The sequence below is a fragment of the Dipodomys ordii genome, unplaced genomic scaffold (genome assembly GCF_000151885.1).
Source record: "Dipodomys ordii isolate 6190 unplaced genomic scaffold, Dord_2.0 Scaffold52, whole genome shotgun sequence".
Taxonomy (NCBI): domain Eukaryota; kingdom Metazoa; phylum Chordata; class Mammalia; order Rodentia; family Heteromyidae; genus Dipodomys; species Dipodomys ordii.
In genome coordinates, this window is record NW_012267268.1 from 12,797,510 (window position 1) to 12,814,377 (window position 16,868).

Sequence of the window (16,868 nt, forward strand, 5' to 3'; positions counted from 1 at the left end):
ATCTCCATGGTTCGAAACGATGGAGGATTTTGAGCATATATATGAAGGGCTGGCAAAAGCCCTGAACACCTGCTGTAAAACCAACTTGGAACTTACCAACAAGGTGAGGCTATTGGACAAATAAAACAGAGAAAGCAAACCAGCAGAAGTTATTGGAAGAAAACAAAGAGCAAAGAAAACACCTGCAGATCCATAAGCAAACCACTGTAATTCTAGAATCAGAAAAGAACAACTGGCACACAGACATGGCCCAGATGCAGCAGGTGGCTGCTTATACCTGAGCAGGGGAGATGCAGGGTCTTGCCTTTAGCCTGCAGTCTTCCCAAGTCTGAATGGCAGAGCTAGAGGCTGTCCTTTCTGCTATGTCTACCCAGCAGCAGGAGGAAAAGGAGCACTCTAGCGTGCTCAGGAGACAGAGAGACAGCCTCAGAGTGGAGTTGGGAAAACAAACAAGAGCATGGAAGAACTACAACTGCACATGGGAAGAATACCTTTGAATTTTACTGCTTGAGAATGCCCACAGAGAAGACGGAATAGAGGAGTTCCAAAAAGAGCCTGCAAAATCAACCATACTCCCGTTGCAGTGTTCTGGCCTGTTGGCACACCAAATCAGTCCTCAGTATTTTTAACAGGCTACTAAAGAGAAAGCACAACTGGAGACCCAAGTAGGGTCACTGAAGGAGGAGCTGGAGAACATGGCTGGACAGCTGCAAGAACAGCTGGAAGTCAATCAGACCTTTAGTCAAGAAAACCTCCAGCAGGAAGAGCAGCTGCTGGCCCTAGAGCTGGCCTCCAAGATGTGCAATGAGCAGGCAGTAGCTCACCTGGATCAAATATTAGAGACCCTGACCCATAATCAAAGAGCCATAGAAGGTGCTCTGGGGGAGAACCAGCACTTCAGGAAACAGCTGGCCCCAATGCAAGATAGCTTGGAGACTGTATTTCTCATGAAATAAAAAGCATTATGAAGAAAAGGTGACATGGTCCTTCAAGGAAGACATTTAGTTCAAAATTTTTGTGAAAGAGCAAGTGAAAGACCTTGCACTCCTCTTCATGCAGCTCAAGGGAAAGGTGGATAGCATGGCAGATGCTGCTGATTTCTATGGAAAACATTTGGTGGTGCTGGAGAAGCAACAGAGGGAGAAGGAGCAATATGTCACTTAGCTGTACTGGGACACACAAAGAATGGCACTGGAGCTGCAGGTTATACTTTTGCAGATTGAGCAGGGCAAGTCACAGGACCCTCTCAGAACCCACCTGGGAAGCCCACCTCAGCTCCCAGAGGCCCCCAAGAAGCTGAATCAGCCTGTGCCCACAACGAAGTTGACCTCAATAAGGATGAGGAGACTGCAAGAGGAGGGACATTGGAAGTTTCTCTCGTGGAGAAGCCCAGTGTGCAGTGCATAGTGCCACTGCTGCCTGACTTTGAGCAAATGAGGAAGGAGGAGGAAGCAGCAGCAGGCCTGGGCAGCCAGTTCATCCCTTTTTACTACCAGCCTGCTAAAGATGACCTGCTAGACATCTTTGTCATCTAAATGCATCCTTTCTCAAGCCTACAGAAATGGGGCTAACAACCTGTTCCCCAGATTCTGGCACCCCAGCTCTCTATACCCCTTACCCTTCACTCTATGGATGCCCCCTATACCTATTATTCCTTCCCCCTCTCCCATTACGCAGTACCCTAGTAAGGTCTGACTCCTGTACGTGTTATGACACCTGCAGGTCCTGTGCCATGTTGGCAAAACAGACTTGATGCACTCCTGCTCAATGGGAAGAGCTAGGATCTCACTGTTATTGAACAGTGAGTACACTGCCTCTCCTGAGTCACAGGGGATCCTTCCTCAGCTCTGAAACTCTGGCTAAAGGCCATTTGGTAACATTTTGTCATGGCCTTTGCACAGACAGATGGGCTTACTTGCTAGGTAGGAGTTTTGTCGGGCAGGGCAGTCCTGCGCTCAATAGTGTGCATATATTTTGGGGACTGAATTTTTGATGGGGATGAAACTGAAGGTGGGAACTTGTCCAGATGATCTCCTATCTTCTTTGTGCACCAGGATCAGTTGGCAGAGCAGGCCATCCTCTCATCCTATTCCAGGCATCTCAGGGCACCACAGCAGGCAGCATTCATTCAGGTCCAGTGAAAAATGGAGAAGCAAATGAAGGACCTACAGAGAAGAGGTGGATGTGATATGCAATTAGAACATGGGAGAAATGACTTGCCATAGGGGGACTGAGGGAAGGGTTATTAGAGGAGCCAATGCTTACACATTAAGTTGGGCTTTATGACAGTTTTAATTTTTATACCATAATATGTGTTTTTATTATACATTGTGTTACCTTCTTAGAGAGTTATACTGCATTTCATGATGATAGTGTCAGTAGTCACCATTTTTGAAACTGCACTGGATTTTATCCAGCAGTGGCAGCTTTTAGTGCTTGTAACATAAAGGGCCACAGTTTGGCTGCTGAGGTGAGAAAACAATAAGTGTAACAAAAAATCATATTTTCTTCATAAAACCAAAAATGTGACAAGTCAACTCACTCTCTTTTCTTTCTCAGCCAATCTTTCAGTGATCAATTACAAAATAAAGGCCTCAAGTATTGTTTTAAGAAGAGGGTACTAAGAGGGAAGGGCAGGCCATAGTGTGGAGAGGATCAGTGTGTGAATTGAGTCTACTCATCTGTGGATTTTCACATGAAAACCCCTAGTCCGGTTACGAAATCCTAAAAACATTGACGAAAAAGAAACAAAAGAAGTACACCCCCAGGTGGGCATTGGTGGCTCAAGCCTGTAATCCTAGCTATTGTGGAGGCTGAGATCTAAGGATCGATGTTCAAAGCCAGCCCAGGCAGGAAAGTCCGTGAGACTCTTATCTCCAAAAAACCACTGTGGATCAAGTGGTAGAGCACTAGCCTTGAGCTGAAGAGCACAGAGACAGTGCCCAATCCAAGATTTCAAGCACCAAGACTGACAAAAAAGTACACCCCCTAAGGTAGCCAATGTACCACACCACATGTTGAGTAAATTCTAACGAGGGTTGGTGTGATGTGAATGTGTCTCTAAGAACAATTCCTGCTTTCAATATTTGAATTAGCCTCCACAATTTGATGGCTATTTGGCAATTTTATATTTTTAAGTAAAGCACAAGTCTTTAAATAGGTAACATAAACCTTTCATCTAACATAGCTGAAGAAGAAAATCTAAAGTCCAAAGAGGTAGTGGAAAATTATAAAGTATTAGATAACCTTGATTCTAAGCATGAAAGACACATTTGCTCAGTTGTGCTGTTTCCTGGGCACCACAATCCTGTTTGACTATTGGAGTTGAGACTTAATGGAGTAGGGTGGGGTCTGAAAGGCTCTGTGTGAATGAGGCTGTGTGTTCAAAATGCACTGCAGAATTCACATGGCTAAGGAACAGGTATCCTTTTATTCTCTGTCATATTCAGCAAGAACTGGAAAATGAAAATGTCACCTTAATACAGGCAGTATCTTAGAATGATGATTTAATAAGACAATAAACACCTTAATATAGTCACAATACTTTGGGGTCTAGTTTTTACCCCCACATTCAATTTGGAAAAAGAAGTTGAAAAATGTAGGTTCTTTAGCATGCAAATATCAGAGAAATCTATTCTAGGCTAAAAGCTAGGCACTTCAGCACAGAAGCATTGCTGCTAACAGCATACTACATTTCCGGAGAACAAACCGCTTATCATCCAGCCTAAATCAAGCCAGTTGATGCTAAATTGTGTCATTTTTTTTCAAGTTTTTAATTTACTATGTGAAGAACTTTAGAGGTTTGCCCTTTTCAATTCCAGTCTTTTAAGGCTAAGTAGCCATGCACAGAGCTAATGGTAATACTAACTAGGCAAAATGAAGTTATCCAGAAGACTGTGGCAACAAATCAGCCACAATGTTTCCTTTGTGGAATCCCACCTACATGGGTTTTTCCCTGGGCCTATCTGAGAAGCTTAACAATATCGTCAAGATTGTGTGTCAACTGAACAAAATCTTACCTAGTATCTTAAGGGTGCTGAATTCAATCCCAAACACGACAGAAATAGTAAAACAAACAAGGAAGAAAGTATTTATCACATTTAAAGTATCTGTACAATAGTTGCAAGAAACAAGTAAATTTGTGTGTTTGAGACAGAGAGCAAGAGAGAGACAGAGCAAGAGGGAAAGGGACAGAGAGAAAGGGAGGGGAGGGAAGCAGGGAGGGAGGGAAGAAAAGAGATAGGGAGGAAGGAATACAGGGAGGAGGGTGACTAAGAGTAGGAGAAAAGTTGAACTTAAAAACCCCAAAATGGTGCTGCCAAAGTTAGATTTGTGCTTTATCAGCTGGGGAACCTCGGCAATCCTTTATTCTTTATTCTTAACTAACTGATAAGACCTTACCATCAAACCTACTGAAATAAATGATGGAATTGAAGGTTTATAGGATGGGGAATAAGAATAACAAAACAATCAACCCCCTCCAAAAAAAGACAAAACCAGTGCTTACTCAGTGGTACAACAGTGACACTCATTTTGCTAGTGCACCAGAGAAACAGTATACAGGAGCCTCACACTGGCCACATGAGTTATTCCATACTATGCAGTAGCCATCACACCAGAGAAATCTAGAAAAGACACCCTGCTGCCATCCATGGTGGCCAAGCTCCTCATGAGCAAGGAGAAAGGCACCTGAATATTCCATGCCAGGTCTCAGGACATGACAGACTCAGTGGGTCCCAGTGCCCTTCACTGCCGGGTATGGTTATAACCCATCCCCAGGGAACCAATGTACACTGAACAAGTGGGTCTGGGTGGCAATCACTTCCCAATCTAGTTGTATCACATGCCCATGAATTCTGCCCACACTTCCCAAAAGGTTCTAGTGGACAAGTACATTGGGCAAATACAGACAGTGGTATAAGCCACTCACCCTGAGAGAAGGGTCAACTGATACTTGGGCAGGCCTTAAAAAGCTGGAGCTCATTGGAAACAGACAACAAAACATAAGCACTGGTTTGCCTGCACACAATCAGCAGCTTTAGAGACCTTCTGTACTAAACTTTATCCTGGGTCTTTGCCAGTACATCCTGCACATCCAGGGGACGAGCTCACTCTCCCACCAGAATGGGAACTGCCACTCAAAGTACAAATCATCTTGCAGAGAGAAGTCAGAGGGCAACAATTTATAATGCTACAAAGATACATTACTGACTGAAGTGTGTGTGTGTGTGTGTGTGTGTGTGTGTGTGTGTGTGTGTGTGTGTGTGTGTGTGCTCGCGTGAGATGACTTTGGTCTGTTAGGATTTGTTTTCATTTTGTTCTGAGGTTAAAGGCTACTTTTTGTTTGAGTAAATTGCTTGATTTTTGCCTTTTCACTATTTTTTAATCTTTTCCTTTCATTCATTTTTCCCCCATTGCTCTTTTCAGTAAATTTCTCCTCCCATTTCCCAAACTCTAGTACTCTCACCTTCTCTACAAAATACCCAACATCTTATAACCACTACTTCCCTCACAAGTGTACTTTTAGCTACAATGAGAATATTCCATTCTCATCTTATCATCTTTATTCCACATCTAAGCCCTCACCTTGCCTGCCTGGAATAGCTTGGTATCAATGGTTTTGTTAATATACTGAAATCTAGCCCCAGTATGTATGAAAGACTGCATGTATACATAAAAGTATCAGTGATAACACACTGTATGAAATGACTTAACTGCATCCTTATTTGTAGAAACATTTGAGTTGAGATATCCCCCCACACCAGTGGGGGAAATAGCTCATCAAATCATCTAACAGCTAGTTCACTGAGACTACAGCGAGCAGCCCATTAGGGAGACTTTATAAATGTAAACACCCACAACAAAAGGTGTTCACATGAGTAAAGCTCAACATAGAAGTGGAAGGAATATAACAAATAGGGGAAATAAACACTCCTCAGAGGACAAAATCATACAACAAAGGAGTAGAACAATGCTAAGGCAGTAGAAACCTTTCATACTGGGCTCAGAAATATTATCAACAAAACATTCAATGAAATGGAAAAGGACATAGGAGAAATTTCTTGAGGACAGTGAGGATACTAACAGAGAAATGAAAAATGTCAAAGAGGACACAGCTCAAAAAATGCCATGAATTCCAGTGAATTTAAAGAAAATACTGCTAGTTCCTTAAAAGAGAGAGAGATCTAAGAAGGCACAGATAAATTAATGAAGAAAGGATTTCAATGCAACGTTGAAAAAAGGACATTAATACAGACATAGAATACCTGAAAAAATGATCAAGCTGAAAGCTGAGAGATTAAACAATTCTGCTGATAGCTTAACTCTAAGAGTAGATGGTATGAAGGACTGAATAATTTAAAAAGAGGCTAAGAAAACATATAAAATAAATCTAAGAATTATTAAATGAGTTGGCAAGAACTTCAAGACTCAAAAGAAAAAAGTTACATGTGGTGAGTGTTGAGGCTCTTGAAGAAATAGGAAATATATTGAATAGAAAAGAGAAAAATTCAATACTCTCGAAAAATAATAGCCTATTCTGGTACCAGTGACTACTAGAACACCAGAACAGAGCAGAAAAGAACTCTCCACAATAAATTATACTTATAATATTAAGCAAAGATAATAAAGTGTAAATTAATGCTGTGTGTGAGAGAAGACTGGTCTCTTACATCTATCAAAATAAAAACAGATTTATCAACAGAAACTGTAACAGCAAGCAGGGGTTGCTTTTATGTTGTATTTCAAATACAAAAAGTTAAAAACTACCAACACAGAATATTCTACCAAAGAAAGTTTTAAATAATAACTGAAAGGCTCATAAAAACATTCTATGGTAATCATATATGTACATGTTTACAGGGTCATACGTATCTATACACAGGCATATTAGTTAAGGTATGGTATATGCAAGGGAAGGTTCCATCGTAAGATCCCTGTGGACAGGTGAATTACAGTTTAATAAAATTAATATTAGGAAGCGGGAGCATAGTATGTCAGGTGGGAGAGGAGAGATTCAGGTGACGTTACAGAGAAATGGAGAGGACAATGATGAGGGAAAGGTAGTGGTAACATTCAATGCAATGATAATGTACTGAGGTTAATTGAAGGCATGGGTGGATTTAGAAGAGATGGGTGAGCACAATGAAAGGGGTAACATTGGTCAAGATGGACTGTGCTCACAAAGTGAGCTGCTGAGTTGAAAGCTCTATGTACAATTACTGGAAGATTTAAAAATGTAAACACCTGGCTGCTAAAGTGTATGTGAAGAGTATATTCACACAGACACTATATAATCATCTTCTAATGGCTCTTATTTTGCACTCACACCAGTAATAAATAAGAGTTCTGTTCCTCTGTGTTCCTGCTAGCATTTTTCATGCTAGCATTTCCACCGGGTAGATATGGGCAATTCTGATAGTCTACTCTCCATCTCTGTATCCTCTTCGGTGAAGTGTGTGTTCAAGTCTTTCATTCAGTTTTTAGTACAGTTGTTCTTTTTCTTATTGTTGAGCTAAAAAAGACTTTCATATATATTTTTATGTTAGTTGTTTAAAAATTTTTTTACATTTTTTTGTAAACATGAGCCAGGTAATGATTACATGTCCTATGGAGCATTGGTGCCTCCTCCTTTTTTATTTTTTAATAAGTTTTTATTGTGAAAATATTGTACAGAGGGGTTACAGTTACATGAGCAAGGTAATGAGTACATTTCTTATCAAGCATTGCTGCCTCCTCCTTTGTTACCATCCCTTCCCTCCCACCTCCACAACTACACTCCCACCCCGCTACTCCCACCACCACCCCTGCCTAAATTGAAAAGTTCGTTTTCAACCTAGTGTCTTGTCCATCTCATTGTTACTTGTTACAATGGGTCAACCTGTATCCTTATTTAAACATTTTGTTTTTTCCCTTCCCCTCTCTAAATCATCAGATTTTTCTTTTGTAAATATTTATGATTGGTCTGTATCCAGATATACTCATATTATCAGAAACAAGGTCTGACCTTTGAAATGCTAAGGTAATGTACTGTTTAGGAATCAGTGCTTATGAGGTGGGAATGTAGTTGCAATATTAGCAACACTATTAATTTTAAATCATTATGAGCACTGCCCATTAGCTCTAGATTTTGTGTGGGTACTATTATTGTAAAGTTGATTACATGCACTCTGTATCTTGCTGAAAGTTTTTATTTTGGCTTTTATGATTGTTGCTTCTTGCCACATTATTTTTCTGTTTTTTGCATCTATTGATGTTATCATTTGATGTGTCCTATATACTAATATGATTCATGAGCTGCTCTTTTGAAATCTGAGATGAACCCCCAACTTGGTTGTGATGTATAATTCTTTTAATATATTATTTGCTGATAATATGTATTATTAACTAGTTCTACAAAGAAGCTTCGATTTCATAAGTCAAGTTATAAGTACAATGCTTGATAAATGTTGCCACTTCCATTGTTCTTCCCTTCATATTTCCCCCTCAAATTCCTACCTCAAGTCACATGGTTCCATTTTTACATAATGTATGTGGAATAGAATGAGTACATTTACTCACTCCTCTTCTCTTATTCATATCTGCTAATATTTTTGAGAATATTTTCACTTATGCACTTGAGAGATACTGGTCTATAGTTTGCATTTTGTATGACATACTTGACTGATTGAAAATTTAACATTTGGGTTTATGGCATTGGGTATTGTATCCTTTGGGGTAATACTGAAAACGTTTTACCAGGTATTATTCAGGCATTATTTCCACTATTTATAATAAATCTCTGGACACTGAGCATTCTTTTCATTTCCTTTGTACAGAGAAGGAAACAGAAAGCAAATTTCAAATCCAATTTGAACTGATTAGATATTACTGCAATTCTTAAGGAAAAGTGTGGTAATAAAGATCTTAGGCCTAAGATTTTGTTACTTAACATTCAGAACATGTGATCCAATGTTCTGATCAGGAAGCATCCATGAAGGTAATTGATATCCACAGGGTTGTTTGGTTTGCATTTTCAGAGATAAGCTGTATCTTTTCAGGGATGCATAGATTCATCCTAAGTTACAACCTGGAATGACATATGTAGAAGGTAAACTAATTCAAAACAAAGGAAAAGAAAATACAGATTTGTTCAATTTTTAACAATCTCATGCTTCTTAGTGAATATAGCATCAAATTGCCATGTTATATATGCCTATACATTGCGGAAATTCAAATTTAAGCTAAATTATCTTGCCATTTGTAGTCAGAATAATCCAATAATCTCAACAAGTTGAGAATTTTTCCTCCAGGAATTACTTGATAAGTCAGTATGGACAGTGACTGTCTTGAAAGCTGACTGAGGTAAATTCTTCAACGATGCAAAAGAGGTGAGATTCTTTGTTCCCCACACAGTCCCTGCCATGATGTACTTCTCTGCCACAGGCCCCAAAGCTTAACTGTGAATTTCAGATCCAAAACTTGAGTCAAAATAAATCTTCCTGATAAGATTTTTATCTTGGGCATTTAGTCTTAGTTCAAAGCTGATTAATGTAACCAACAATGACTATTCTATTTTCTGGTATAATTTCTTGTTCCCATTGATATTGATATTCAGGTGAGTCCTTCTATTCCTTCAGTTTTACTGACTTCCTTCCTTGGTTCTCACTCTTCCATTGCAGTTAGGTATTAACAATTGCCATGTTTAGTCTATTAGTTAATTACCAAACTCTAAAGTACTTATTTTGCTTAAGCCATTCTGACCATTCTTTAGATCTAGTAGGTCCACTCACTCAGAATGTAACCCCATTCGTTAACCCTCTCCTCAATTACATTTAGAGTTAGATGGAGAGAAATTGCAATTGGTAGCACTCCAGTTTCAGTACATTACATTTTCTTCCCTCCTCCTGCAATGGTTCCTTCTTCTCTACCTTCAGATCTTCTACTCACCATATAGTTTCTCTTTTGTTCTGTAGGGTTTTAGTCCTTGGTGACCAGAGACCATGAATTTGTGCTTATTGTACACTGATTCTACTTGTGCAGCTCTGGTAAATCTTTTTTTTTTGCAAATATTTCTTTGAGATTACATGACTACAAAAGTTTCACAATACTGTGGCATAGTTATACTTAACTATCATCACAAACAACTTGTACTCTTTACAATGATTGTCATCATTATCTTAATCTACATTGCTTATGAACTCTGACCTTCAACAAGAAAACTACTTCTTACAAATCAAGTGGTGTGTACATTTCTTTCCTTTTGCTTAGCATCAGCTGTTCATTATTCTCTCTCATTCCCTCCCTCCCATCATTCCTCTTCACTTACTTAGTTCACTTTCATCAATGTGCACTGCAGCTGATGGACCCCTCTGTTGTATTACTACACCCTCTATCCACTGTTTCTGTGCTCTGCTCCCTACTTCCCTTAGATGTGCTCATGTATATACCATATATAAGGTAAGGGGTACAGAGTCATCCAAAAACAATAGGACAAATTAACAAGAGGTCCTTTGTTTCCTTCTCTTCAGGATTCTTTTCAGTATGCATATTATTTTATATACAAACGAAGGCAGCACTGGGGAATCTTAAGGTAATATAAGATTACAATTATTAGATGAGAAATCTCTCTTTCTGATACATTTCTCTAAAGAACCATTCTCTTTCTCTCATTCTACCTCACACAAATATATATGTATAAACATGCTCACACACATATATATATAACCTCATATACACATAAAATCACCCAAATTCACATATCTATAACCCCATATATATCCTCATATATGTACTTAGTGTATATTTATTATATATTATTTATTTATACACATATATATATATATAGCTCTCTGCCTATATATATTCTTATATACTAACTGCACTTGTGTTTTCAACCAAATTCTAGAAGTGTAGACTTTTTCCCCTCCTCTTTCTCTGTTTCTCTGTTATCTCTTTCTCTTTCTCTGTCTCCCAGTGTATGTCTCTCTTTATATATATATATATATATGTATGTATATAAGTATATACATATATATTTGAATATATCGATCTCTGTGTCTTTTGACAGAATTAGGGTTTGAACTTAGAGCCTCAAGCTTGCTAGGCAGATACTCTACCATTTAAGCCATACACCCAACTTTTTGGCTTTTTTGTTCTTTATCAGTAAGGGTCACCTGTGTTTTCCTGGGGCTGTCTGATCACAGTCCTTTCCCCCACATCTTCTATATAGCTAGAAAGACAGGTATGAACCTACATATCTGCCTTTTTTGCGGACATGTAGTCTTTTCAATATTTTGGCCTAGCTATCTTTAAATCTGATTCTCCCAACCTCCACCTCCCTACTAGGTGAGATTTCAGGCAATGAGTCCTTGCACCTGACTAAATTCTATATTTCCTACCCATAAAATTTCACAGCCAATGCAACCTATTTGTACTACCATCAGAACACTATTTTCTTTTATCTTTTTCTTGGTCTTTTAAAAAATAGATTACTTATTTCACTCTGACTTCCCTTTTAGTCCTGCCTTGATGTCTTCTTGTATCAGCTCTATATTTAATGGTGGAAAGTGCGTGTACTAGATAGAGAAATGTCTGCAAATGAGCAGAGAAGGATCATCATGCTGGTTTTCAAACAACAAGGTTTCACTTTCTCAGGTGTCCTTAAGAAAATTCCATATGACTTCCTTATGAGTTCATAAGGCAGGAAACCTCAATGAAAGCAGGTTTACTAGTAGTGAGAAATGCATCCTATGACCTAATTGGTGGGTGGGATTCACAGTTGATGAGGCCTACCCAACATTAGGAGGTAGCCTGAATTTTCAAACCTTTCTTTCCTGCCTTCTCCGTGTGTTAGCTATGATGTCAAATTCTCTTGTATCATGATTGTAAGGCAGCTACAGTAGGTAGAGTAAATGAAGAGAAATGACAACTAAGAGACAGAAAGGGGCACCACTCTCTTCCAGGGCTCAAGGCAATGGACAAAGGTTTCATCAATCCCTATTGACTTTTCAGCACATGGTTTTAATGGTTGCTGCTCAGTTACATTTACTTTTAATTTGGAGGTAAGGGAAGGGTTGGACACCTGATTAAATTCAAGGGTGAATCTTCATTGGGTCTAAGTCATTTTTCCTTTAGAGTCAAGATGCAGATTCGTGGTTTCAATGTGCACAGGCCGAGACTCTGGCTAACTCTGGTGTCTTCTTTGCTTTTTGCCATTTTTGTGCTATTCATTGTCATATAGGAATCAAGCTTCCTAGATAGACCAAGCCTGAAAATGTAACATGGTGTTTTTCAAGATCCCATCTGCCTGTGTACAGCTCATAGCACCATGACATTATCATATTGCTATACCAAAAACAAAGGAGGAGGCAACAATGCTAGATAAGAAATGTACTCATTACCTTGTTCATGCCCATGGTATTCTCATATTCCTTGTTTTTAACATGTTTATAAGATATTTCATTTTTGCTTTGTATGACCTTCCCTCACAGTATAAGCTGTTTTCACTGTATATGATGTTGGCATAATTTGTGGAGGGGAAGGGAAAGAACAAATTGTTTAAATAGGGATACTGGTGGACCCATTGCAACAATGAGATGTACAAGACGTTATGTCAAAAAACTAACTTTACAACTTTGGTGCTGGAGGGGGCACGGTGTGGGGGGGAGATTGGAAGGGATGGCAAGGGGAAAGAAAGGAGACAACAATGCTTGATAAGAAATATACTCATTACTTTGCTCATGTAATTGTAACCCCTCTGTATGGTGTTTTCACAATAAAAAAACATACAAAAAATGAGGCAATAATGCTGGATAAAGGTCATGTACTCAATACCTTGCTCATGTAACTGTTATCCCTCTCTACTGTATTTTCACAAAAAAACTTATTAAAAATAGTATGTCTGTGTAGATGCTCCTTCTTTTGAGGAAATTATGTGTTCTGGTACTAAAGTGGTGGGAAATGATGCTACACAGCTATATAGAGTTTTTGCCAGAAAGGAATTCTGAGTCATTTAAATTTATTTTGTGGTATGAGGAAAAGCTATATCGACATTTTGAACTCAGGCAATGATAATGTTAATACTTTGAACTATCAACAAGCTTCTCGAATGCAGATTGGAAAGATAACTTGAGTTGGATAAAAATTATAATGGGGACACCAATAACAAGTTTTGCGGCGTTCTCCTATAAGGTAAACAGGTTAAGAGTGACTAAGAACCTGTCCTTGGTGTCATGTATAAGATTATCAATAAAGGCCAAATATGCTTGTGGAGTAAGACACATCCTTTATTGAGGATAATTTTGAGGATGAGGGTCTGAATAGAAGAACATGATACTGGACAGATGACTGTTGAAATAGAGAACACGTTGGCACTAGCTTTACGTTTAGAGGACAAGATTATAATTAAAGTCATAAGAATTTATACAATTGTCCAAATGGAATATGTAGACTGAGGTAAGGAACGGATAAGTGAGAATAGAAGAGAGAGAAAGTGAAAAAGGAGTATACAAACTGAAAAGAGACAAAACAGAATGAGAGAGGGAGAAATAAAACAGAGAAACATATAGAAAAAGTTCTATTTGCCATAAAGTCTGCAAAAAATACTATCAATAATCCAAGAAGAAAACATGAAAGAATCTATTTTTATAGTGAGGGTTGAACCAAATTTGAATGGATGCAGAACTGAATGAGATTTGAGATGGTAAAAACTTATATTGATCACTGTTTAAGAAAGCATGACTAGAAGAGAAAGACAATAGAACCTGGAAATATTCAGCATTACCCTTATTTTAAAAATGCCTAAAGACATCACTAAAAAAAAACTATTGATCTTCATCAGGGAGGTTAAGAATGGTGTAGAATCAATTTCTATCCTACTTTTTTGACTTACAACTCCTTGGTACACTTCTTACAAATGAACATAAGGTTTAAAATAAGATTAAAAATCAACAAATATCATTAGCATTTTAATACAATGGTAGTGATAGTATAAAGAAGAAATTATTAGGAGTCTAACTTACAATATCTACAGGAAGAAAGGAAATGAAAAGCTTTTGCAATGAAGATTACAAAACATTGGAAAGAAATTAATGAGTAAAAAAATTCCAAGAGTCCCCACTCCATATTCATAGATTCAAGAAATCATTATTATTATTATAAGAATATCTATTTCATAAAGAAAATCACATATTTAGTGCACCTGTCCTATCTAAATATTAAACACTGTTCATTTCAGAGATAGGAATATTACATTGGAAAATAATTTGTAGCACTTCTTGCTATCTTTTCTGTGAGACAGAGACAAAAGATAGAAACATGTTGTCATGTGCAGAAAGTACAAGTGTAATTATTGTGAGTCTTATGCTTGTTTTTATCCTTTCTTATTTCATAAATTTGAATACTTAGTGAACGATACTCAAATCTATTAATCAAATTGTTCTATACTTTGATATATTAAAAAGATTAAGAACACTTTCAATGTAATATTTGATCATAAGAATATGAACAAGCTAGAATGGCAGAGCAAATACCTTGATCAAATCTTACATCAATGGCTGGGAAGATGGCTCAGTGGTAGAGTTTGTGCCTTGCATGCATGAGGCCCTGAGTTTGATTCCTCTGAATCACATAAGCAGAAAAAGCTAGAAGGGGAGCTATGGCTCAAGTGGTAGAGCACCAGCCTTGAGCTGAAGAGCTGAGGGACTGCGCTTAGGCTCAGAGTTCAGGACCCATGACTAGAAAAAACCAAAGTCTTACCTAATGAAGAAAGGAGCTTAATCACCATGTTGTGATATGAAGGATTTTTACACCTAAAATATATATAAAATTGTGCCTCCAGCTGGTGACCCACACCTGTAACCCTAGCTACTCAGAACCTTGAGACATGGAGTATATCTCAGTTCAAAGCCAGTCAGGTGGAAAACTCCATCAGACTTCATTTCCATTTCACCAGCAAAAAGCTCATCTTGAAAGTGTGCCTCAGGGCCAGTTAATAAACAAGAACGCCAAGGGAGTATGTCAAGCCCTGAGTTCAAGCTCTGATACACTCTGTTCGCTGCTCCCTCTCCCCTCCACCCCCGCCATTGTGCTGACAATTAGCAGGTAAGGGAGGTATGGTACAGGGAAATGCGGGTACTGGTTGGAGATTTCTGTTGTAATTCAACCATGAAAAACCTTAAGCATCTCCTGCCCTCATGACTGAATTCTATTTGACTAATCTATTAGGGTAAGGGAAAACAAAACAGGAAAAAGGAAGGTTTTCCTAAAAGTGTACTCTGAGTTAATTCAGTTGTTTTGCTGTTACAGGGTGTCCCTATGCCCATGTGACTAAGGATTCACTTGATGGAGGGTCAAAGTCTGAAAACATCAACAGCCCTATTGGAGATGCATTCTTGTTTGTCACCAAATTGAGCCTTAAGAAAATGTCTGAAAGAATCAAATTCGACAGAACTTAACCTGCTTTCTACATTTCTAGACACAACTGACCAATATACTTGAGCCCAGTAATTTAAATTCCTGCATTTTCTTGAGGTCGTGCACGCCTCAGTATGAACTAACCTATGTGTTTAGGAATATTAAGATGCAACAATCTATCTTAAGTAAGTCGACCAAAATCAATGTCAAATATGTCTGTGACTATTAGTACTTTGTGTTTGTACATCGTTGCAGAGTTAAAAGATCTAAGCCTAGTTCATGTAAAACAATTGGCTAATTCTCCCTTTACACATTAGGTCTGGTTTTCACATACAAAAATGGCCAAACAAACTGGAAATTTCTACTGTTAGTAATCATGGCTATGCAGTTGGAACAAAGTGCACCATTTGTACAATCATGCTTTGTAAAGTGTCCCCTACATCTATTTGTCTGAACCAAACAAAGGAAATATAACTATGAAAGGCACGTGTACATTAGGAAAAGCACTATTGCAGATCTTTGGCACTGTCTACCTAATTTGTAAGAGACTGAGGTTTTCACTTTTGTCAGTGCTGACAAGTTTGGATGAAATTTTGGACAGCTATTATCTTACTGGGCCAAATACTCTACAGTGGAGGAAAAAACGAGGGAGGGAGTAACAATATTTGACAAGAAATGCACTCCTGACCTTACATATGTAACTGTAAACCTTTTGTATATCACCTTGACAATAAAATTGAACTGAAAATTATTCTATGGTTTCCTTTAAGAGTGAAAATAAAATTAATGTGCCTATTGCTTCCTGTAATGTTTTCAAGGTGTCTGCTTTTATTTCAACATCTATAATCCATTTGGAGTTGATTCTGGTGCAGAGTGATATATAAGGATCTAGCTTTGGTTTGCTTCAAGTGTTTAAGCAATTTTGCCAGCACTATTTATGAAAGATGTTGCCTTTCTTCAATTCTATGTTTTTTTAGGTCTTTATGGAGGATTAGCTGGCTATAAGGAATTCTGACTCTTTAAAAACATGTGTGCTTTCCTCTCCGTAATTCTTCCTGTTTAAGGCAAAGCAAATGTCTATACCTCCAAAGGTGGCTAAAAATATACTGAAGTGCTGTGTTCTGTGGCTGCCTATAAGTCTTTCTTTACACCTCACCATGTCTCAGGGTTTGCCTGAGAACTGGGATTCCTGAAGTTCGGGTCTAGGGTATAAAATGCCACATTTTACTCTCATTTCTCATCTGAATAAATGTAATGGTATTCACAAAGAAATAAAGCAGTTCAGAAATATTTTAGTTCCATAGAGGTTTTGAAAGAACACATCAATAATTTTCAATGTGGTTAAACTGTCACGGTTTTGAATCTAATATACTTACCCACTGAAACTGAAACAAAATTTGACCTAAGTGATAAGTGGAAGCTCAAAAACATTCCTAAAGAGGGGTAAAGTAAACAGAAATGAGTACATAGTAAGA